The sequence below is a fragment of the Martes martes genome, assembly GCF_963455335.1.
Source record: "Martes martes genome assembly, chromosome: 1".
In the NCBI taxonomy this organism is placed as follows: Eukaryota; Metazoa; Chordata; class Mammalia; order Carnivora; family Mustelidae; genus Martes; species Martes martes.
Window position 1 is genome coordinate 133,508,229 of NC_137888.1, and position 26,938 is coordinate 133,535,166.

Consider the following 26,938-nt stretch of genomic DNA (forward strand, 5'->3'; position numbering starts at 1 on the left):
GAGACCACTTAGGGTGTGTGGGTGGGATCATGCTGGCTAATATTTTAGCATTATTATTCTATCACTCAATTAAATGTCAACTTTTTATTTAAAAATAAGAGTTCTATGTAGTCAAATCATGTAATTTCCATTTCAATGCCTCATGCTCTCCATGCACTAACAAGGAGATTAGTAAGAATTCAAAGGGAAAATTAAGGTAGTAAAGTAGCAGAATAGATACTAGAGAACCTTTAATTCTTGGACTTTTTTTGATTCCATCACTGAGTTATTCTTTATGTTTTGGGTATGTGAATGTTTGCAGTACTGATCTAATCTGTCACCTACCCTCTCTGAAGAAATGATCAGTACATAAAGTAAACAAGGGTACTTATTTGGTGAATTTTATTCTCAACCTCTCCTGGCCTCCTCACTCTTCCAAAGCTCTGAAATCTTAACCCTCAAGACACATACACATGTACATGTACACACACACACACGGATACAGACACACATATGCTGGAGAATCATTTGGGTTAGTAAATTCATCTTTTGGAGTACAAAAGCAACTGTTTACTCAATAGTTGTTTCTTTTCAGAGAAGTCTAGGTTAGGAGATTGAAAGAAAAAAGAAAAATAGAGGAAAAAGGGAAAAAAAAAAGCTTGTATCAACAAGGATCCAATTTCTGCTCTCTTGTGTCCATCCTTCCATCTTCTTCTGTCCCTTTACCACAAGAACTCTATTAGGCTACACTTGGATAACTCTGGAAACTGGGCTAACAACAGTTTGCAAAGCTGCAGAGGTGGCAGACAAAGAATCATGGAGAGCTGGAGAACAAAAAGGAGTCGAGGGGATGATGAAAGTTTGGAGAATTGGAAAATGTGAGGTTGTTTGCTTTATTTTTTAGAGGAGGACATGTTTCAATGGAGAAGTCATGGGAATCTGTGGTCAAGTTTGGACAAAACACCAAATACTAGAGATCCAATATTTAGGCGAGATTAGCCTCCAAAATTGAAGTTGGTGGCTCTTGGAAGCCATGGGAGAAGAAGGCACTGAACTCTTAGAGTAAATTATTACAGTAATTACTATGCTGCTCATTAAGGCCTTAGAACTGAGATTTTTAAATTGTTAGTAAATTATGGTATGTAGCTTTATAATGCACTTAAATTATCTCTGGAAAACCATGTTTTATGTTCTTGACTCTATCCTCCTTGATGGCAGTGGTGGTACTATTTATTTCTCAGGGTCTTTCTACCACACTTCACATGATCTTTGGCTCACAGAAAGCACTTAAGTCATGCTAATCAATACTTCTTTCCACTGCAACTTACGTTCTTCTTTCTCCCCGAATTATTTCTAATGTATGTGCTTTCTCTGAGAAGATTGTGAACTTATTGAAGGCAGGGACCAGGCCTCCTATTTACTTTCATTTTCCTATTATGCTAGCAGAGTGGTAGGCCCAGAAGGGAGCTTATTTAATACTTGCTGATGGATTGATTTATTGATTCAAAATTTCCTTGAGGTTCTGATGGTAGGATATTAAAGCTTTAGTCTGTCTAATGAAAGAAAACAAAAAACTGGCTATAGAATAATAAAGCATCTCTAAATTTCTTAATGGTCCTGGCAATTTAACTAACAAGGATCTTCTTGCATTCATCAGACTTACTTTGTTGTTGGTAACAAAAACTTTATCCAAATTAGGTTTCACAAGATGAATGAACCAATGAATGAGTGAATGAATTTAATAAAATTACATTTATTTAATGATATAACTGACAAGTCCAGGATCTTGCTGAGCTGATGTACATCCGTATCTGAGATATCCAGTGGTATCAGTTCGACCGGTTCTATCTGTCTTCTTGCTAATCTGCTTTCCTTCACAATGCCTTTCTGTTAACACAGACTTGGCCTTCATGGTGGTCCTGGCGGCTCAGGTTTCCTTCTTCTCTTTCTAGAAAGTCTCAGAGCTGATACTAGATCTCTCTAATAGCCTGACTAGGGTCATCCTCAAGGACCTGAACCAATCATTCTGGCTGAGGGGATGTGATATTAGAATTATCCAGGTCTGGGTCATATGCTCATCCTGAACCAAATGGTGGGCTTAACCAGACTTCAGCTGACACTAGGGGAGGGATCTTTTCCCAATAAAAAATAAAACATTGTTTCCCAAAGAAGTGTAGGCAGCAGTGTAGGCAAAAAGTATAGGTATCTATTAGAGATGCTCTTTTTAGTTTTTCCCAAATGAAGCCCATGGTTGAATATATTTGCCTACTAAAAAATGCTTCTTATGTCATAATTCATTTCTTCATTGCCTATTCCTCAAAGAAATTAATCTTTCTTTCATGACACAGTATTTAGCCAATATAATTAGAGACCAAAAAGCCCCCCAAACACTGCAAAACCCAGATGTTGTAGAATACATGTATGATTTCTCTTGGACTTTCTGACAAATTGTGAATAGTTCTATGACCTTCAATTCTGCTCCTACCTCCTCTGTTATCTTAGAAGACTAGGTTGAACACAGCTGCTGAAGTTTGTTTTAGTACAGAGTTTTCAGACCTAACTAGATACATCAGGATCACCAAGGATTATTAGAGAATGCTGATGCTCAGGCCTTGTGCCCGGAGGTTCTTATTTAGTGAATCTAGAGAAGGAATTAGGCATTGGGAGATTTTCTCTTGCAAACACTCCAGTGAGTCTAACAGACAGCCAGAATCGGGGAACTTCGCAGAACTTGCTACATTTGCAGCTACCTTAAGAGGCTCTGTAAAGTCAGGAATCACAAACAATGAGCACAGTTGTACCTGACATAGCTGCACACTGCAACTACAAACAGCTGTACCATTTGCTCCAGGTGTACCTTTCCCCCTGCCCATCACACCTTTGCAAAAACCAGCAAAAGCATCTATGAAAACCGTAGAGAAGTTCACAGAAAGGTTGACACCAGAGATGTGTTTTTCCTTTTGCTCATGTGCTAATTTTCTTTTCACATTTATAAACAGTGACTGGTTTACATTTTTGGCAGGGTTCTGCTTCTGAGTTAATATGCACTGTGAGTGCCAGTTAAACAAAGTTTTCCCAAGAACTTTCGCATTGTTTGTGGTTTAGAGGTCACTCATAATGGCTTAAAGAGTTTAGCCGGAGTTTTGATCTTGCATTTTTTGCTTTTCCTGCAGAGCGCTATTATTTTTCCTTAATTAATTAAATACATTTCTCCAAGAAAGTACAAGCTGTACCATGAACAATTCTGCCATCTGATTTAATCTGTACATGCCTCCATTTTAAAGGAATTTAGGAAGAAATGAACAATAAAGTAGAGTCCATCAATACTGGTACTGAAGAGGGGACAGGAAGTTGATGTAGGGCAGAATCCACAGAAAATTTAGAAAACCATCAAGTATATGTGATGTCTAAACGTGGAAGCCTCAATAGTACATCATCAAAACACATTTCTGCTATGGTGTGATGAGAACATTTGGTAAGACTATAGATCCAGGAAATGAATGATCTGAGGATATAGGAAAAATCAGATTTAAAATATCTATTTCACTCTTTCCATAAATCATCAAAATATTGTCATTATTTTTGCATAAAAACAACCTCCCTCAGATTTTCCTCTCAGCTGCCCCTAAAATATCTGATTGGGGGTTTGGAAAATCAGAATAACACAGAAATAGAACAAACAAGGCTTGCAGGGAAATGTAATTAGTAAAATTCAGGAGCAACCCCATTTTCACTTCAGAGAGACCACTGAAGTGTCTTATCATAGACTGAGAGCATTACAGAAAATTAACAGCCTCAAGTAAATGAAACTATATTTGAAGCTTCCTAATCTCACAGTTCAAATTCCACAACCCAGCCCAGTCAACATTCTAGTCGATTTCGTATAGCTTAACTTGAGTCAGAGGGAAATTTAACTCTTGAAGTTGGTGTGTAAACTGAAAGATAACCCAGGAATTTGCTAATTGTTTCTGGTGTGAATTTTATTATTTTTGGTCAAATACAGAACAAGATTTAGATGGGAAGAAGGAGATGTGATATGGTGTCTAAAAAAATTTATGACAATTGAAATAGAACAAAGTTGGAATGAGATATTAAATGTATCAAGTGGTAGCATTTTAGAGATGATACCCTCAAAGAACTTACCAGGTCAATAATAATTGTTTCTTTGTTCATGTAGAAAGTGTTTGATATTTTTAGCAATGCTAGATACAATCATCTGGCCATGGAGATTAGTGAAGTCTGAGGGCATGATGAGGTAGAAAACAAGTCTGAACACTAATTAAGTCTCAAGCCCGACTCAAGGGAATAATCTTTTGCTTTTTTAAGAAACTAATGTCAGATGAATCATCCCATTAAAAAATACAAAACATAATGTTTGAGAGTTCTAGCTGCTCCATGGCCTCACCAACATTTGGTACTGTCAATCCTTGCAATTTTAGACATTCTGGTAGAAGTGTAATGGCATCTCATCATGGTTTTAATTTGCATTTCCCTGATGACTAATGATATTGAACATTTATTCATGTGCTTTTTTTTTTGCCATCTGTTTATCTTCTTTGTAGAAATGTCTGTTCAAATCTTTTGCCCATGTTTTTATTGGGTGTTTGAGTTCTTATCATTGAGTTGTAAAAGTTATTTATGTATTCCAATGCAAGTCCTTTTTCACATATATACATTGTAAATATTTTCTCCCAGTCTGTTGCTTGCCTTTTCGTTTCCTTAGTGCTGCCTTCAGAAAAACAGTGATTTTAAACTTTGATGAAATTCTATATATACATATAAATTTTTCTTTTATGGTTTGTGCTTTTTGTGTCCTATCTAAGAATTTTTTATCTATCCTAAGGTTAAAAATGTTTTCTCCTAAAACCTTTAGGGTTAAAACCACTTTGGAAAACCATGTGGAAAGCGGTTTAACTTTTATAAAGTTATACATATATACATATACTTACTATATAACCCAGGAATTCCACTGGTAGGCATTTAGCTAAGAAAAGTGAAAACATGTTCACAGAAAGGATTGAAAAGAAATGTCTATGAAATCTTTATCCATAATATCCTCCAATGGAAACAATTCAAATGACCACCAACAGATCAACAGATGAATGGGTGAAAATGTATTGTGTATGTTTGCATATATTTATATGTATATGTGTGTGTGTGGTGTATGTATATATATACATATATTATATACATAATGTATATATCTGTATATGGAATAAACTATGATACATGCAGCAACATGGATTACTCTTAAACAATTATGCTGAACAAAAGGAGACTGACCCAAATGAGTGCAAACTGTATGATTGCATGTTTGTGAAGTTCTGGAACAGGAACGAGTTATCTATTGGTGAGAGAAAACAGAGTAGTGGTTGCCTGTTCCTGGCAGCATAGGAGGATTTGGCTGAGAATAGGCATAAGGAAGTATTTTAGAATAATGGACAAGTGCTGTATCTTGACTGTGGAGGGGTTATACGGGTGGGTCTGCTCGTCAAAATGCTTTGACTGTCCACACTTTAATGTACTTTAAGAAATGTAAAATCAGGAAAATCTGATTAAAATACAGGATTAGCCGGTAATGATACACTTATTGGAAACCCATACTGAATGATTTTTGAACATGTGATAATTGTTGGTAAAATTTCTAGCTCTCAGACCTCCAGATCATGGCATTATTATTTGTATTTCAAAATGAGACATATTTTTCTTAATAGAAATTTGAAAAATATGGGAAAGTTAAAAGAATAAAAAGAAATTACTGCTTGTCTCAACACCTAAATAATCTTTTCCTTATACTTCATATTTTTCTTTTTCACAGCTATAATAGCACTCTTAAATTATTTAGCATTTCACATGTTACATTTAACATATTACCACTTTTGCCATTTAACATTATAAGAATTTTCCCAAATAATTGTATTGTTCTTATGAATATGATTTAAACAGTTACATAATATCCAGGTAAACATACACAATAAATTATTTTAAAAATACTACCTACATTTGAAAAACTCTTTCTTATTTGCTTTTGAATTTTCTCCCTGTCTAATGCTACGATGATTAGCATACAACATTTTCCCCACTTAGGGTTATTTACTTAAGATAGATTTCCAAACACCTGCTCAAAGGGTCAGACTGTCACCATTGTTATTCATAACCAAAGGATTAAAACTTGCCCCTCCTGCATAGCTTTCCCCATAGGTTTCCCTCCATTCCAGAAAGTCTTTTCTTCTTTTTACTTTCCAATGAATTATTGTTTTTCGAGGCAGGGAGCTAAGGAGAAAGAGGATTTTCACCTACTCTTCCGAATGTACTGCGTTGCCTGAATTAGCCTCATCTATCTGTCAAAGTGCCCAGAAACCATGATGATAGGAGCTGTGGAAATAGATATCTAGCATATGGGAACCTGCTTATAATTTCTTGCTCACAGCATTTATCCTACATACAGCATTTATCTTTAAAAGAGCAAGACTAATGAACCCGTATGTATTGTTTTCTACTTATAGCATATTCTCATTTGAAATACATCCCATGGAAAATAAAGCTTTGCTAATGAGTAAGGAATTGCAGTGTTTTATAGTGAGTAGTGTCATAATGCCTTGGTGGAATTCTTGCTTTTGCCACTGACCTTATTGGGTCATTTTTTCTTTTTTAAGTCAGAGAGACATCTTATTGTCTGTAAAATGTTGTGATCATTTCTGATCTAAAGTACTATGTAGCTACACCATTTAATAATAATGAATCTCGCTTCAAGAAAATTGGGATTGGACAAACAGATTACTCCATCTGGGGGGAGTTATTTCTGCCTTGACAAAGAATTCATAATAGTACACCCAGAAATATTGAATTTCTTTAGTGAATTACAGCTGTGGCTTGATTTATGAAACTTCGGAAGATGATCAGCTCCTTCAGTCCCACACCTGTTACTAAATGATAGGCAATGTAGAAGAGTGGTTAAGCTCTGTCGTTCAGAAGCTGTATATTTTCAGGCAAGTTACATGACCTAAATCCTAATTTCATCCTTTGTAAAATGGGAAATGAGGCCACTTGCTCATAAATTGTCAGCAGTTTAAATGAGATAATGCATGTAAAATGCAGACCCCGTACACTGCAGGCACTCAACAATGCTCCTAATTGCGGTGATGTGTGCGGGAAAAGCAGTACCTGGGAACAGTTCCATCAAGCCTCACAGTTCTGCTTGTCCTCTTCTCATTCCCTAGCCTTTGAACTCTCGGCACTGGACAACTGGCTTAGCCCTCCACTTGCCCCTCATTTTCAAATCCTGACGCTCTCATCTTGAGAGGTAAGTAGGCCTTGAGAGTCAAACTCTCCCATAAATGTCCACTCACAACTTGGACTGAAATCTGTCCTCTGAAGATCTCACTACTCAGCAACCCTCTCTTCCGAAAAGGTCTTTTTTCCCTTTGCCAGGACTGGCAGGAGACATAATTATCCTCCTCTGCACCATACTGCTGTTAGACCAGTATTCTCCTCCCTCCTACACAACCCCAGCAACTTGGAGGCTCTGCCTTTCTAGACAGACCGTCAACTTCTTCTTGTGACCGTTGTTTAGAGACTTCCTCCTAGCCACGTCTCTTTCCTTAAATTTTGACCTCAGCATGTTCAATCCCTTCGACACTCCTTTCATCGTTTCTGGGAATGTGGCTTCTCGGTTCCTTTCTCTCTGAAGTGATCTTTTCCTCTCCACCCACTCCAAAATCTCAAATGCATATGTGTCTTTGACCACAGCTTCCCATTATTCTGGTACGTCCTACTTCACGACATTCAATGCGTTGATCCCATTGTTTACTTATCATCATTCAACTCATTCCTGCTATTAATCCCCTTCATTTCTAGCTAAGATTTCATGATCCATTATTGTAATTTCTCCCTTGCAAATATTCTTGAACTTTGTAAAATTCCAGCTTTCGTCCACTTTTCTCCATATTTGCACCTGGAGAAGTACAACAGAGATGAAGGGGAAAAAATCAGACCTCGAAAGGCTCCTCAGCACTACTCAACCATTCTACATTAAAAAAAAATTAAGCACCATTAAAAAATCTTTTCTGCTCTCACTTCTTTCCCCCTCGTTTCAGCTAATAACCTAGAGTCATTATGAAAATAGAAATCATAAGATTAGAACTCGTGTCATTTTTTCTATCATCAGAACTGATGATCCAAACCAACCTGCAGCAGCACCTGGCCTCTTCTCTCTTACTATTAAAATGAAGTACATATTGTTTCTCCTTCCAAATGCTGGTGCTTCCATACACCCTCTCTATCTCATCCTCTGAATTTATTAAGATCTTTGCTCATTTGGCCATTCCCTCTCTTCCTCTCTCTCTCTCTCTCACATCATCCATCTTTCTCTTCCTAAATGATCTTTCCCCTTATACAAATATGCCCTATTATTTCCCCCTGCTTTACACTTTCATTACCCTGTAAGCCCTCCAGCTACTGCCCCGTTTCCCCACACTTTTCCGTAGCCCAGCTTCCCGAGATCGGTCTACAAATGGTACTCCCACATTTTCTTTGGATTCACTCTTCCGCGGATCTGGAATGGCTTCCTCCCCTGCCGCTCCCCTGCAACTGTTTTTGTTAAGACTACCAACAAGCTTCATGGACCGGTTTCAAAGATTTATTTTTTGCTCTTATCTTTATTGACTCCCTAACAGCAGTTAGTGGCTCTTTCGTCAAATAGGACGCCAGTTCTCTAAAACTGCCCGAGGTGAAGAACGTCCGAGTGAGAGAGAGGTGGTTTTGGCTACAGGCTTTTCTCTCTATTTCTAAGATGCCTTTTTCCCTGGGAACCCTGTTATCTGCGTAGAGGTTTCTGCTCCTTCTCTTCTGTAATTCCACATTCAGATGTGGACTTGAGGTACTTCCTCTTTTATCTCGGAGTATTCCTCACTCACATGTAGACTGAAGGCACTTCTTTAAGATCTCTCAGCACAGCAGGAACATGTTAAAAAAGAAAAAAAAAACTTAACTAAAAACTCAGGAATAACAAAAGAAAACAAACCCGGAAAGAATCAAGCCAACATTCTGGAAGATACAGCTTATTCATCCGTAGCTTCGGGATCCCAAAGTGCTGATTCTTGAAGAATGGTTTGTGGCTCCATGGTTGTCCCTTAAGGACCTCCTTTGGGCACAAGTCATTTCTTTAATACTTCCAAATTAGGGGCAAACAGCATGCCATTTCATAGTCTTTACTTTTGCACATGACCCAGAGTTATATATGCATAACCTACTGAGTTAAGAATTAGTTAACTTAACTTGGTTGGATTATGCAGTTGGCACTGAGTAACACCAATTATAAGTTGGCTTTCATAAACTGCAATGACTACATAACTAGATTCTGTCAAGGACTTTATTCTACAAATAATTCTGGTGGCCACACATTTGGCAACATTGCAAAGCTCCCTCTGATAATAGCACAACCAAATATATAGAATTGTTAAGTGTACAAGGAAGGGAAAAGGGATCTTTGGCTTGGCTTATGAAGGTGGTCGTGTGAACACTGGGGAGCCACTGGTCTTGTTTTGGGCTCCACATGGTAGATATCCTCTTAGTAGCACTGCAGCACCGTCCAGAAATCAATTTTCTCTCTAAGTTCAAAACAAAGAGAAAAATCCTCAGAATAAAAAAACGAAGTTTGCACTTTGAGGTTGGAGTAAAAGGGAAGTCTTTTATTTTGGGGGGAAACCTTCTTGTCTTGGGCATTACTTAAGGATCTCTGGATATGTTTGAGCAGACCAGTTTGAGCAGACCATCACCATCACCCATGGTGATGGGGGGAAGGTAGCCTCTGTCATGTTGAGGTATATTGGGAACCAGGTAGGAAGTCATCCCTTTGTTGTGGGGGGTACCAGGTCTTTGGATTTGGGGGACTAGCAAAATTTAGAAAGTGGGAGAGCAGCACAGAATGACCACGTTTTTTATTTTACCAAATAAGGACACCAAAAAAGCCAGTGTAAACTATTCCAAGAGAGGACTATTTATGGATAAGAAGAGGGAGAATAAATAAAATAAGTGTAATTTACCATATATATTACATATGATATGAAAATCTCACTGCATTTTGTTCTTTTGCATTTTGCAGCCCTGTGCACCCATGAAAATTCCCTCAGAAATTTGCTCTGGCATATGGAAATCAATGCTCCATCAGACAGCTTTATAAAGCTTTAATGTATGAATCAGATTACTAAATTGTATATTCCTTTTACTATCTTTTTTCTCATTTTTCCCATCCCTGAATCCTTGGTAAAATTTGGTTTACATATTTTCACCTTACCTCAGTAAAGTAAACAAACATGAATCCACATCTGGGACCAAGAGGTCAGGGTTATACACTGGTGCTGATGTTTTAGAGATCTCTAGGAAGAAGGAGGGAGAATTCAAGATAAAGGTCCTGATGCTCCTGATAAATAGAGATGTCTCCCTGTACAATCTATTGGAGGTTTGCTGTTGAATTTCCCTGAGACAGATGGAATTTCTCTACTAGAGCTTTATGTTTTAGGAATTACCTTTCTAGAATTCCCCCAAAATGGAAAGGAGTTCCAGAAACATCTCAGCTTCTCCCCATTTCTTTCAGGGGCACATTGGGTGACACCAGTTGCAGCAGGTAGAATGTAAAGCAGGCTACACGGGTGGTGGTGGGGCGGGGAAGGGAACGGGGGGTTCTCCTTGGCCTTGACCCCACTGCACTGTTTGGTCACCTTTTCCCAAGTGCCCTGGACACATGCCTATCTCCAATGGGGATCCAATAGTCGGCACACAGTCAACCAGGTGAAAAGCAGGCAGAAGTGATCCTTTGGAGAAGAACTGGCCTGTTGAAGGATAGTGGGCTAAAGAGAGAGGTCACAGGCAAGAGTAACTCCATGAAGGGGCAAAGCCAAGATCAACTGCAGCCCCCCGGTGAGTATTTATCAGGCAGCCAGTGTGTTCATGACTCAAGGTGTGTGAGCATTCCTAGTGCTGGAGAGGTCATCTCCTTTCCTTGATCACTGACAGATTAGGTAAAAGGTAGGGTGAGGCTGTTGGGGCCTTTGCTTTGATATCTTCCCGTATGGGTCAGATGGAATTGCCCTGAGGCTGCCCGTAAAGCTGTTTTCTTTTGGGTTCTTTCCAGACAAGCTCAATGTGGATGTATTAAGGAAACCCAAATACAGGTCTCTATTCAGAAGCAGCATTTAGGAGTCTATTGAGATTAGCGCTGCGGAATCAGGCAAACAAACAAATGAACAAACAAAAAAGAGAGAGAGAGAAAGAGAGAAATAAAAAGAGAAAAGGCGAGCGAGGCTCTGGGAATTATAACTAATTTGTGGACCAGGCATCCTGTTTCTGCTGCCCGGTGCAGCGTGATCTGACAAGGCTGAGTAAATGTGGTTTTGGCTTTGCTCTGCTGAGGCGTTTAACTGCATCATGCTGAGGTGGACTGAAACTCCAAGGGCATCCAGTGACATATTTGTTTCGTCACAGGTCTGCCCACTCCTGCATTTATCAGCAAGCCAATGCAATACATATATATATATTTTTCTTTTTTTTTTTAAACTTCACACCGTGGTGTCTGATTTATAATTTCCCGGGGGCAATATTTTTTTACAACGACTGGCAGGATTTTTTGTTCTTCATTAGGCCTTTTATTAACCCACTGCCAGAGCTCTGTATCTAACCACTCCCAGTGTTTCAGTGATCATATTATCAGTAATAGCATATTTCCTCTGGGAGATATGAATACAGTCTATTGCAGGTGGAAGGCTGAGAGGAGGCAGGGACAGAGTGAAGGAGTGTTCACATTTCTGTTCAGGCTCTGCCTTCAGACTCTCCCCACTAAGCTCGCAGATGTTGCTGACTAGAGATTTTGATGGGTCCTTAACTTCCTTTTAATGGGAGCGGCAACTTTATTGGTTCAGAAAGTTTTATAAATCTATGACATCCTGCTCCATAAAAAGCAGGCTTTACCACACATGGGGGGGCGGGGGTGCAAACTCCTGAGTTTTCCATAAGATGTTCGCTTTTACTCAAAACAAAGATCTAGATAGCTAATGGAGGTGGACCACCTTGAAAAGAAATCCACACCATCTAGAGGGGGTGGTTCCTTCCTGTCTGGCTGAAGAATTCAGATGAAAGGAAGTATGGAAGCCTAAACTTAATTATTATCATCACTGCTCTTCTATTTAGAGAGTAAGAAACTTCCCCAATTACAGGGCTAGCAGAATACTTAGGAGAGGTCTCTGGTCTCTTTCCTTACCATTAGCCAGTACCACGAATGCAAACACTTCAGTCAGAAGAGAATATACTTTGTTTCTGAAAGATTTGAAGGGGAGGAAGTTCCACAAGTTTCCTTGGTGTTTCATTTAAGCTCCCAACAACACCATCTTCTTAACTCAGCATGAATATTTACTAGCAGAGTGGACTTGAGTAAGTCACTTAATCTCTCGGAACCTTATTCGTCAAATCTGAATTCTAATAATGATCTGTGGACCATATTTTATTGTGGTGAAGATCAAACCAAACAACCCACTTAAAAGGGTTTTTCAAACTGTGAAGTACTGCACAATGAAAAGCTCCTAGGATATTAAACATAATACCTACTCATGTAGCACCTCTCAAAATAACATACAATAAAAAATATATGAATTTCTTGGTAGACTTGGAAAACCAACTTGCTTCCCCTACTCCTAATACCTCATACTGAATAACATGGTGGAAGGGGGTCAAAGAACATACATTCTGTCATTAAGACTTGAATTATTAATGTCCCTACACTTGGCTACTCTTCTGATTCCCCGACTCTAGTTTCCACGCCATCTCAATTATATTCCAAATGGATAAGGAAAATCATAGCCTTGTCCCATTACCTGGGACTGTGACTATTTCAATGTACTGAATCCATCTTTCAAAGCTTCTTTCGGTTAATTAGCCTAAGGAATAGAATGAGGAGTATCTCCCTGGGTACCCGGTGCCTTCCATTAATGATGGTAGATTTCATCCTCTAGATCATTCTATTAAATGCTTTTCTTTTTGAGACACTGTCCAGAAAAAAATCACTCAAAATTGAAAGTCTTTGGGGGTGTAGGTAATATTTTTCTATAACTTTTTTCCCCCTTGAACAGATTGCCCGTTGTATTGTGGCAGAGGCAAAGGGTCTGAGTTTGGGTGAAAGATCAGTACTGAAAAAGGAGTTACTTGCTGTTAAAATATAAAGAAAAAGGAAGAAAATAGAGATGAAATGGGAAAAGAACTTTTCACTCATTGGTTTTGGGTTAGCTGGGCTTTCAGTGTAATCAATCTGTCTGACCTGGTATGATCCTATGAACATTATGATCAACTTTCAATTTTCATCTGAATGGACATCATATTAAGCTCCTGGAACTTGTCAGGAGATCCGTTTTCTCTGACTAATATCTCCTAATACTTCAGGATACCTAGTTTGGTAAGCTATGGCATGAAGACAAAGAAAAAAGGGGAGTTTTCAAAGTCTACCTTGATATCAAGTGGATATCCTCTTTGTAAATGCAAAGAAGCTTCCAAGTAGCTTCTACTGACTAATTGAATCCAATAATCACAAAACAAATACACTGACTTAACATCACTGTTTGAAAGATTCTTTTCCTTTTCTAAAGAGTCAACTCTGTCATCAAATCTTTGGCCAGCAAGAAAAGCTTGGCTCTCATTTCAAAGGAGCAATAGTGAGAATTCGCCAAACAAGTCTGATAGCAATTGTTTTCTTCTTCTCCACTGAACAAGTTTTGAGATTTGTGCCAGTCACTATGCCAACTCCCTCTTGTGTATTATCTCATTTAATTCTCATAACAAAAATATGAGGTAGATGTCATTATCATTCTCATTTTTTAGAGGCTCATACTGAACTGAATAACTTTTGAAGGTTATATGACCAGTAGCCGGTGGAGCAAGGATGTGATTCATTTTTGTGGCTCTCCCAAGCTTTCTCTCTTAATCACTACAATAATACCAACTCCCAGAAGAGTTAAGTTACAGAAAACAAATTGAGTTGCCAAAAAAAGCTCTGCTCTGTTGTCTAATTCCCTCAAGAAGACCCACAGGATCACTACCACACCCTCTCCAAAGAGTGTCCCAGAAATGTTTGTGTCACCCAAAACTTTTGCCTTTGACTGTTGTTTTCCCACATGCCACAAGGTGGCTCAGTGTAGAGTGACCTCCCCTCTGAGTGTGAATGCCCAGAGGGTAGAAAGGGCATGGGAACAAATTGCTGCATCTTGTCCTAACAGATTTCACTGGCACTGGCTCATCCTATCTTAGAGGCTTGAAGAGCCACACCTCAGCTGAAAGCTCAAATTTGTGTTCATTGGACTCAAGGGAGATTCATCTGAAGTTGACTCCAATTTCTGATGGAAGTCTTCGCAAGCACCTTTTGTCTAAGAGACCAGATGCTTGCTGGTGCTTCTTTCTTCAAATGCACAAATTAAATCCAGAAATAAATTATAAAATTTCAAGCAAAGAACTCTGGCTTGATTAAAAAACATCACACACACACACACGCACACACACACACATACACACACCCCAACTAGCTGCCAGTAGAGAACACCTGGATAGGTGAAAAGCCCCTCAAGCAATAGATGATGAAGTTTGTAAAGAATGTCAAAGTTTGCTAAATTGTGATCAAACTCCCCTCACCTACTCCCACTCCAAACGAACACGATTCCACCTTCAACCTTTGGAGGAGGAATTTTTTCAGAAAGAAAATTCTGCTCAGCCTATGGAAGAGTACCATGGGGTTTGCTCGTCGCAGAGGCTGAAATGAACTCTTTCACCCTGTTTAAATATTTAAAAACAGAAAAATCTCCTGATACAGGCAAATAGGTCACCAAGTGCCAAAAAATATATCTGAGAATACATCTGCTTTTGAGATCAGGACTCCTAATCATACTCTGTCCATTTTGATTTGCTTTATCGCTCAAATGTGAGAGTCACCAAAATCCTAGCACGAGGAATAACTCGCTTGCCCAATGCCTCAGGAAAGGGAGATCCCTTCAGGGTAAATGAAGTTAATGTCCTGTCATTCAAATGGGTGATTTTAGTTTCATTTGGTCATCTTTTGTCCTGAAGAAGTAAGAGACAGATCAATTTAACCCATGCATACTGGGTACAAATGATTAATACGTACTCTACTGATTGAAGAGGATGGAGTGAGTGGGGAGACATGGGTGGAGGGTAAAGTCTTGGAAAGGGAAGGTAAAGGGAATCAGATACTTTTCATTTATTTGGCAATTATAACTTGAATCAACTCATGATTCAAGTTATAGGAATCATTGTTATATGAATATAACATTCAAGTTAAATGAATCACAAATCAATGAATCAATTCATTTATTTGGCAATTATAACTTGAGCTGGCCCTGTGCTGAGACCAAATCTTGTCCATCAGTTTTGTTTTCCTTCTAAGAAACAGTAATCTATGGACCATTGCTTCCTTGCTCTATAATGTTCCACGTTATGTGATTTGTTGTGAAATATCTCTGTTCAGAGTGAGAGGAACTGAGATAGAAGAAAAGCCTAGAAAGAGTATAACTAAAACTTAAAATTCTTTACCACTCTCTACTCAAGATTATTCTCTTCGCCCTTCATGTGGCCTCTGACCTCTAGGTGACCTTGGATCTCTATTAATTATAGTGTAGGCAGCAACCAATCCAAGTTAGAATTGGAATTTAGTCTCTCTGTGTAGAACTCTCATGTGTTAATTGGGGAGCTTCAAGGCAGCCATTTCCTGCCTTATAAACTGAGAAGCAGGGAAGGGATGTGGGGGAAGGGAGAGAGAGAACTAGCAGATAGGAGAGAGGCAGAGTATTATGAATTTCTAGTTCCTTATCTCAGGTCATCAAACTCCATGGGATATCGTTATAGCCTCATAATAAAGTCGCATTGATTTGTTTGAGTTAAATCCGTTTCTGTGACTTGCAACCAAAGGTTTGTAATGAATACCAATCTTTGCGAATCTCTGTTCCTCTAGGGTAGGCAGGAGGCTTTCTAGATTCCTGTGCGTAGAATAAGTGGACGACAATAACCGAGATGATTATTAGTCATTCAACTATTTAACAAAGTTAAATCATTCAAGTATTTAACTCCTTGCAGTCAACTTGTTTGCAGTGTTTCTCCAAGCTTGATCCAAAGACCCCCTTCATCTAGGAATCTGCTTGTTATGATCCGTTCCCTACTGAACTAGACTAACCAAAGGTGACCCAGGAATCTGCTGAATGATTCTTAAACACAGCAGAGTTTGGACACTAATGGATTAAGGAACTGATGCCAGAATTTCTGTTACTGGTTGTGGGAAGAGGAGTATGCTCCATCCATGCTCTCGATGCTGAGATAAGAATTCTTCCACTTGTATTAAGGTATTAGGTATTAGGGTATTAGGTTTTGTTTGCTCAGGGGCACCAGCAAATCTTTCATCCTATCCTCTTGGCTCAACCCTCCAGGTTTACCTCTTAGGCTTCTGCTTACCTCCCTTCGCAGTTGGGGTTCTTAATTAGATAGTTTCGCATCTTTTTGGATCCAGAACTCTGCAATTTCTTCTGGAGGGGATTTGCCCGTGCAGCTGCAATTGCAGCAACAGAGAAAGTTAGTTTGTAGGCTCCCTGGGTGCCTTTGGCAAGATTTGGTGTAAGTTTTGTTTAAGCTCTTTAAAGCATCTCTGGCACAGGACCAAGAAATGGGCGCTGAAAAGGGGGGGGAAGGAATCAATGGCCCAATCAATATGATGAATATATGGCTCCATTAGCTACTTCCCGGTCTCTAGGATCTGAATGACGGTTTCTGCATTTTCTCTGTTGCAGGTTTTTGATGGCATTAGGGGAAGTTGTCGCTGCATGTTTTGAAGACACCTCTCTTTTCTCAATGGCTAGTTTGGGACATATCCACAGTTGAGATATGAGAGACTTAAAGAGTCTCTTGGATCAACAAGTCTGTTTTCCCTCCCTCACCCTCCCAAGAGTTTAAGTCTTCTCAAGGAAAAAATTCAGTTCCTCCAACCTACTCATTACCTGGTGACTTCACTCAGTGAATTCATTTCTTTGCTAGGCTGACTTGCACGCTGACCCTGATTTTTTTCCCTCAAGTGCCTTGTTTAGCCACATTTTATGACTCTGCTCTTGACTGAGGCATACAGGTCAAACTGTTACTTTACAAAGGGAGGTCCACAAAGTGAGTATTTCTCAAGTAATTCTGGAAACTCGAGAGGAAATCATTAGGGGACACAAAAGGGTACAAACTAGTTTGTTGAGCTTCCATATTGAAAAATAATGTCTCGACATAGAACATAAGCACTCTCCAGAGATGTTTCTACAAAACACACTTATAGTAGTCAAAGTAGTGTTGCTGAGAAATGTTCCCTGGTGCAGGGTTATAGAAATAATTTCTAAACCCTAACCAAACTGAAAGGGGGTTTTCAGAATTGTCCTCTTCTCTTGCAGAGAGGTTAGGTACATACGATAAGTACTGAGTCAACATTTGTTTTTTGCTAACCACTCAGTAAATTCTAGAGCAGAGATCTTATACTAAGCTGTAGCCCTAACAATGAAAGTGGGACCTGTTTAGCAGTTTATGTTTCTATTGTACAGGAGAATGACTTCCTAGCTTACGTGACTATGCTTTATTAGAGGTTATTACGATGTAAAGGGATTTCAAGTTCTTAAGTGTTATAGGGGGTTAACAATGACTCTTCTTGCCTTTCTGTATTTCCCTGGGGAATGCCCAACAGACCCGATGCATGTCACTAAATTAACATAAGATACAAGACCGTCTCCTCTAAGAATTCCTGCAGGATGCAAACATGAGAGAGACTCTCCGGGCTTATGACCTACCAAGTTGGACTTAAAAGGACAAGTAAAGAAAATAAGGTAACATGTAAGACTCTAAATAAGGTGTTCAGATAAGGGTACCATGAATGTAATGGAGATGCTGAAGACACCTGAAGTGTCATCAAAAAAGTGGGGCTTGAAACTGTCTAGGGCAGAGAGTTTGCTTATAGCAATAATAGGAGATGTGACTGGAACGCGACACTGGGACAAAACAATCGGCGGAATATTTTGCCAATAAAGAGTTTATACTTCATTTTGTAGGCTACTATAGGATATCTACTTAAGTTTTAGGTTTCCTGACTGTCTAGGTACAAATGGAATTATATTTTTTTCAAATGAAAAAAGATGGATGTGTGCCAGTTAATCCAGCAGGACAAAAGCTGTTTGCTTCTATCTAATGGATGATGATTAACACTGTAGACAATGCTTTAAACAGTGATTTTGCTCACCTGGAGTAAGTCCTAACTGTTTTCCATGAAAGTCAGGGCCCTACTCTTGACCTGTGACTTTGGGAAGACCATTCTGAGAAGTCACATTAATGAGTTTCAAATATGGAGCTTTCTTTTTTTCTTCTTTTTTAAACATGGAGCTTTCTGATGATCTAACTTGATATATCACATCCCTTAACTTAACCTCCCCAAACAACAGTTGCCTCACTAAGTGTTCCAGGCTTCCAAAAAGAATTTTATGGTAGATTCTGGGAAGCAATTTGGCAAAAGCCACCAGAAAGAGCCTTATAAAGGGTCAGCCTATTGACCTACTAATTCCATGTCTAACAATCTCTCCTATCCATGTTAGAAGAATCTGAAACACATGAAGATGTTCATTTCAGTATTATCTATAATAGTAAAAAAAAAAAAGAGGAAAAAACAAATTTTTAAATGTAAACACAGTAGATATTACACAAATAAAATACCTTAAAGCCATTGCCCTGGTAAAAAATAACATTATTGGTATGAGGCTTAATGTTATAAATGAAATAAACAAGATGTATATAAAACTTAGAATAGTTCTTAATATACTAGTGATTATGCACAGGTATTAAATATTATTAGTAATTATACAATGTAATCTAAAAAATGAAAGTGTTTATAGAAAAGACAGAAAAAACTTGTTGAAGTGCTAATTACCATAGCATTATTACCAGGGTTGATCATTAACAAGCATGACAATTAAGAATGATTGTTTCAGTGTTTTACAAACTCTCCACCATCAGAGGTTAGACTTTAATCATAAGAAAAAAGCCTATACAATTATAAAGAGAAACTCTTACCATCAAAGGTTAAGCTTGGTTATCTCTTACCCCCCACCCCAGCCCCCCCATCCCCCCCCCCCCCCCCCCGGCTAAAAAGCAAGGAGGTAGTTTACATATCAGACAAGTAAGAGGCAAAGTTGTTTAAAGTGAGAGGAAGTGCTCTGAAGCTTTTACTTATATGGAAGACCTCTCCCATCCTCAAACAGGATGGTCATAGGGGTGCCTCAAGAAAGTCCAAAACTCTATGCATTTTAAAACTGGATCTCAAGAGATCTGAAAAAACTTAAGTCTAGAAAAGTAGTCGAGGGGTGTGCGGTTGGTTAAGTGACTGACTCTTGGTTTCAGCTCAGGTTGTGACTGAGGGTCAAGGTCATGAGATGGAGCCCCACGTCAGGCTCCACATTCAGCAAGGAGGCTGCTTGAGATTCTCTCTCCCCTCTCCTTCTGCCCCTCCCACTTATGCACTCTCTCTCTCTCTCAAATAAATAAATAAATCTTACTAAAAAAAGAAGAAGGAGGAGGAGGAGGAGGAGGAGGAGGAGGGAAAGAAAAGCAGGTGAGTGTGGTCTGGAGCCTGGCTGCCTGGGTTCAAATCCTGGCTCCACTACTTTTTGGTTGTATGAACTTGAGCAAGTCCCTTAGCCTTGTGTTCAACTGCTGTTTCTCTCAGGAGGTTATTATGAGGATGAAAGCATGTAAATGCAGAGTACTTCAAATAGCACCTTGTTCTCTGCAAGAACTCAATAAATGTGAGCTATTACTAAATCAAAGGCTCCGTTTTTGAAGCTTGATTGTAAGTCTTGTGTTGAACCCTGTGGCTCCTTGTGCCCTAGGCTGCCTCTGGCCTGTGTTATATTTTGTCAGCTGTTTTAGTAAGGACATAAAGGAACTCCATGTAAAATGTCTTTCTACACTCGGTCAAGAAAGGAAAAAGAACAGGTTCACAATTATTCACTCATAGGCACAAATGTCTTTTATAAACTGAGGACATCTTGCTTACACAGATGATTGGTTCAATAATGGGAGGGTAACTTTAATGAATTAATTTACTAATTATCCATCCCAGCTCCATAAAACAATTGGCCTTTAGTAAGGATGTTGGCGCATTATTCATAGCTGCCGGAGGAAGGACAGAAGCCATTGAAAAAGAAGACGTCTAAGGGAGGTGAGGGCCCAGGAAACAGGAAAGAATCTCAGCTCGGAGTTTGGTTTGGCCTCAATACTAACAGTTAACTCAATAAGAAAACAGAGCAGGGCCCTCTCCCCCTGAATCCTATGGGGAGCATGTTGGAATTTGTTGAGAAAAAGTCCAGATCTCTTGCAAAACAGTTCCAGCACTTGGAGTTTTTGAGAAAAACTATATTTGTCCCACGAATCACGAACTAACACAAATAAAAAAGAGCTGCAAGACCATAGAATTCTCAAATTTTCATCAGTTGGCATTATACGGAGATGCTTTCTTAGAAATATGTCTGAGGGAGTTTTGAAATCAGAACCCCTCCCCCCTTTGCACCCCAGCCTGAAATGGAGTCTCTTTGAGAAGCTAGTCATACATTAATTCTATTGAAATATATGCTTCACTTGTTAGTGAAACAAAACAGTTTGAATTCACTAAGGTCACACTAAACCAGGCCTTTGCTCTGAAGTTAAAGGCTCTAAATAGATCAAAACATTCTTGGTAATGCCCTTGAGTGATCCATTTATTGCACTTAACTTTCTCATTACTTAAATGCAAAAGACTAAAGTTGAAGAGGCCAAAACATACATTTGGAAATTTCAGAAAACATAATAGGCTGAGAGAGATAATGTAATACTTCTCCATGAAGAGGAGAGCTTGAATATCTTGATTACAGCTTCTCTACCCATCCCTCACACATTCAAATCCAATATATGTGCTTTTATTAATGCGTGAGTGCAGAGATATGCATAAATGAATATTGATAAGGCAGGATACTGTATATTTATGAGGTTTTATATGTTTTCTCTTTATGTTTTATTTGTATTTATATCCAGTGCTGCATACTGTATGTATGTGTTTATAAGTATAGCAGCTATGAAAGAAATAAGATTTTAATCGATTTCATAATATTTTGCAACCACATATACACTACCATCTATTTCACTGATGTGTATTGCTGTGGGGGGGGGGGTTGTGACACTTTCTATTGGTCTCAGTGAGGACTTGTAATAAATATCTTAGTGCTCAGGCGAGATTTTATAAACAATCTTGTGTTATAATGCAACTGTATCCTTGAAATTTTACATGCATAAAAGTCAGAAATTTGGAGTTGTCATAGTAACATTAATTCTGGCCCTTTCCAAAAGTGCAGTATTTTGTCATATAACATAAAAAGTTAATGCTCGTGCCTCTGTGACTCGGCAGTGAGACTGGGTTATATTTGCCACAGAAATCATGAGTTTGGAGAGCTTTACTGTCGACATTTAGAATCAGAAGCATAACATGTTGCACTAAATTTTCCTAATTAAAAAAAATACAAGACAGAGTAACAAACTGGACAAAAGGGCAAAGAACAATGATTATTATTTTTGAAATGAACAAATGGAAGAAAGAAACGGGAAGATGTTAAAACATTTGTTGGGAGGAACTCAGTGACCCAGACGTGTTTACTCAAATATAGTCCGCATTTGAACAAAGACTCCAGCATGGGGGTTGGTGCATGTTGCCATGACTATACAGGTCTTGGTTCTGGATGAACAACATCTGGGTATAATGCTGCAGCAAACAAACGAGGCAGGGTGCCGCGTCTCTGTCCCTAGGGATCCGCAAGAAGGAAATTAATAATTATCTTTTGGGAGCAGGATAGACCGATACCTGTCTGAAGACAGATCGCTGATTGGGACTGGTCTTTGAATGTCTTTTCTAATTCCATGATTCTATGTCCTTCAGTAAAAGTAAATATTTCTCAATGTGCATATATAGAGCCTGAAGATGTGAGCTGGATGCCATGGTCACATAAATTGCACCAAGAAAAGTAAAAGAGAAGTCTCCTTTTCTTAATCTGGAAGCCCAGAAATGGCAGGAGTGGGGAAAGGAGAGATGAGAGTGGTCCACGTCTCCTCTGATTGGCTAATGATGCTGGCAATGCCTCAGATGAAGACCCTTTGTTTGGCACCGGAACTCCAGAGTGGCCTCACCTGAATCCGGAGCTAACCTAAGCATATGGGCTCTTGCACAAGAAAGAGCTTGTATGCTCAGAGTTTGAGCACATGTGCTCAGAGTTTCATTCCTTTGTTGGTCCCATCTGTGTAACTGAGGTCAACATTACTCTGATGGCAGAGTAACGTCATGTCTCCATTCTCGCTGGAACCTAAGTCAACCTACCCTCTTTTCAGGCCCTGCTCTTTGTCCTAATGTTCTTATCTCCTGGGGCAACCGTGATACTTTTTTTCTCTAGCTACCATTTGCGCAAGAATGCATAGCCAGAATTCTCTGAGAATTTGTGACAGTACTGATTGGCATCTCTCCACAAACCTAAGGTTTCCTTCTCCAATGGAGAAGGAAAACCATTGCGTTTTTAAGGAAGACCTTTTACCTTTGTGTATTATATACTATGTTCCCTTGATTCTAGAAAGCCTGGCTATTAGAATTGGTGTGTGTATGTTAAGTGGTGGTTCCCTCTTTCCCCTGCAGGGAAAGCTGTTATCATATTAATGGCGCACCTTCTTCTAACTGAAGGCATCCTAGAAGTCAGGGAATACAGTCATTTCGATGTCCTTCCCAGTCTGGTCTTTCCAAGAACTCTGAGTTAAGCCACACATGATTTTGAAAAGGATGTCTTTTTATTTATTTTCTTTCTAAAGTAGTTCTGGTGCGTGATGTCGTGGCTGTTGCTGTTATCACTATTATTACGTTAATTTTAGTCACCACTTCATTCCCCAAACCATTGAGTTTGATTCTGCTTCCATAAAGGAGCTCCTGTACGTATCAAAAGTTCCAACGGTCACCTAGTATCTACCGTCCACGGAGATGTCTTTGTCTGTGCATCAACTCATGTTTGTCACATGTTCTCCTCTTCTGAAACTGTTGACCACTCTTTCTCAAACATTTTTTTCTCCTTAGCTTTCCTTCAGCTGATCTCTACCCATCTTCTGCCTCCTCCCACTCTAAAATGTTTCTTCTTTCTGGTATTTTGGATATGATGTTCCTGTCACCTACCTGATTATTTCACCCACTCCAATTGGCATCTATATCTGCACTGTCTGATAGGGTGCACCTATATCTGCACTGGCCACCTATGCTTCCTTAAATTTATTTTTTTCATCTTATTTTATTTTATATATTTTTCAATTTAAATTTTACTTAGTTAACATACAGTACAATATTGGCTTCTGGAGGTTCCTTAAGTTTAAATGAAATAAATTTAAAATTCGTTTCCTCAGTTACACTAGCCACATTTCAAGTATTCACTAACCACATGGGTTCACGGCTGCCATATTGGACAGCAACATATAGCACAATTTCCTCATTGTAGAGTGTTCTATTGAATGGCCTGGCTCTGTATGCTCACAATTCCCAAACTGTATCTGAAATCTAAAATTCCTTCTGAAGTCCAAATTTACAGCTAACAGGCAGTTACAGAAGTAAAGTGGGAACAAAGTTCAGCATTCAGTTATTCGGGTATTTTGGCTACCTGAGAGATTCACCTTTTGTGTTTGGACGTAGTTGATAGCAGTGGCTCTTAACCTGTTCTCTGCCAAGGCATCTGAGATAAACGACAACCATCTGAGCCCAGATTCTGACAGTAGCTAAAAATATCTTGCTGGCAGGTAATGCTCAACCCTGATTTGAAATCGTTGCAACTATTCATGGATAGCAATGGCCTGCAGCTTAGAGAAGATAGGCTGACTATGGAAGCCCTTTTCAGAAATCAGTGGAATATAGACTCCTTTGTGTGCTTGCCCCTCCGGCCTCACATGCCCTAAGCTTCATCATCCTTCCTGAAATCTCCCTGAAACTAGTCCTTCTGTCCCCTTTGTCACTGTTCACAGCATCAGCTTTTCCACCTTCCCCAGACCTTAACAACAGAGTCAGTTTTCTTCCTGTGTTTATCTCACTCATATAGGCATCTGCCACCAGGTCTTGTTGGCTTCATCACTGTGCTCTGAATCCCTCCTCCGCTCCTTGGTCCCTTGGCCGATTTGGAAGGTCAAGACTTTGTGATCACTCAGCTGGATGACTGCAGTAGTTCCATCCCCTTTTTCACCAAACCTCCCACCTTCCACTATCTGAGCAGCAACTGTAATCATTTTGCCCTTATTTCCCTGGTTCTTCAGGACCTACACAAACTCCTTAGCATGGTGTCCTAGAGACCGGGAATTACTTTTCCTCTCCCATTCCTTAGTATTCCCATCCTACTACCATCTCTTCCAAACAGTTCCCATCTTCATGGTGCAATATCACAGCCCTTTTCTCCATGAAGCTTTTCCCCTGAGTTGTTTCTTTTCACACCCCAGCTGGTTGTGATCTCAAGCTCTTCAGCGAGGTCTATATCTATCTCAGGAGTCAGCAAACCCTGGCCCTCAGGCCAAATCTATCCTACCTCCTGTTTTTGGACTGCTTGTGAGCGAAGGATGGTTGCTACATTTTTAAATGGTTGAAAAGAGCAATAAAAAGAAAGAGAATATTTTGTAGCATGTTAAAATTATATGAAATTCAAATCCTGATGTCCATACATAAAGTTTTATGGGAAGGCAACCATGCCCATTGATTGACAAATTGTCTATGCATTCTTTTGGCTATAATGGCAGATCCCAGCAGGGGTGACATGGACTCTATAGCCCACAAAGCTGAATTTGCTTACTCTCTGGCTCTTTGTGGAAAACATTTGATAATGGCTGATCTATACTCACCTTTACATCTGTATCTATATACAATTTTTGAGATACCCATGACACTTTGTTTACATCTTTATAATTATCACTTGAGTAAGTTTACATAATAGTTGTTTGCTTACTTGTCTTTCCAACTACCTGACAAATTATAAGCTCCTTGAGAGCAGACGTACTGAATTTATTATTCATTTTTGTGTCCCATGCTAGCACTTAGCACAAAACCTTGCACATATAAAGTGCTCACTAAATATTTTTATTGAAGTGATAAAATATGGTTTGGTATGCAAAATCACTTCAGGCTTAACTTTGGTGTGAATTATAGCACATTGTGATATGTATGGTACGTGATGTGTATATATACTCAAATACATGCACAGTACACACATACATGTATCAAACGAATGTAAATATTTATATCTGCATAGTGTTTAAAAATAGAAGCTTGAGACTTCTGTAGAGACAAAATTGATATAATAGCATGGAAATAGATTGTGATGTTTATCAGATATGGACATGCATTCCAAATATTTTATATTTGAACTGTCACCCATGCTCCCAATTGAGTTGTAGCATCTTCCTTATCTGATAAATGTTTAATCCTATTGTAAGTGGTGGAAACAATTACTCATTTGGGCTCTCATATTTTCAGCATATTTGTTCTTGTCAAAGAGTGTGCCTTTGACTATCAGTTCACACATTTGTTGGATGAAGCGATAAACAAATAGCCAAAGTGTGCCGGTTGCGGGATGATTTAACACTACATAATGCTTGTTTCTACAGTCCAGAAGAGTGTCAATGACCTATCTTTCACAGACCATGTGCTTTGATTTTTGCCACATTGGCAAAAGATTCAGCTACGTAATTTCTTTTGGGCTCCTTTGGCCAAACTGTGCATATGTTTTGAGAAGAATGGCAGGAGTTCAGCTTGCGTCCATGGAACAGAGCCCACAATGGTTGACATTCCAAAAGCTTGGACCCACATCCTTGGCCCCGGGAGCATTGTGGTCTTATCTTGGGAGAGCCTCATAAGACTGGATGAAGAAAGAGGAAAAAGGCAGGAAAGAGTTACATTCAGAACCCTCAAACTTGTGGGTATAGCTTGAAATGTTAAGGATTGAAGTAGTTTGGCATGTAAGTATGAGATATTTGGCACAGTGTTGGACTTTGAACATTTGAGTTTGGGAGTAGTTTGAGTAGTCTGTGGCTTTTGTTCTCAACCTTTTTTTTTTTTTTTCTTTCTGCAGAGGCCACATGATGAACAGTCATTCACATGCAGACATTAGCTAGACTTTGATCCCACCCTTACCAAGATCAGGCATTGTCATTGCATCATCCCCCATCCTTATCAATTGGTAGGGTAGAGATGGCTGTCCACTGGATATGGATAACATGAGCTGAAGATGGCACTTGCACACAATTCCACTCACCAAAGATAATCACAGTTAAAATAATGGGAATAAGAAATGGTTTTTCATCAAAGGTCCACGTGGGTGTCTTAATTTTTGCCAAAATGAGATTATATGATGTCTATGACTTTTTATCTTTTTGTTCAATAATATACCTTAAACATATTTCCATATCTATCCTTTAATACACATTGAAATCACAATTTTGGATAACTGCCAGTGTTCCAATACATGGATATACCATAGCTTGTGCGGCCAACTCCCTGTGATGGGACACCGTGGCTATTTCCAATTCTACTGCCAACGATGCTATGAAAAATTACCGAGCATTCATCTTTTCACACTTGCCTAAATTATTTCCTTAGGATGAAGACTTGGGAATAAATTTGCCAATTGGAATAGTAGGTGAAATCCCCAGGCATTGGTCATTATTGCCAAATTACCTTCTAGGTAATTGGTACCTAATTTTGTTGCCAGAAGCAGTGACAGCTCTTCCCCTACCTCTCCCACCCCTGACCAGATATTATCATTGTAAATATTTTCCAGTTTGAAAAAGAAAAGAGTGTCTCACTGTTACTTTCACATTTCTAATATTATTT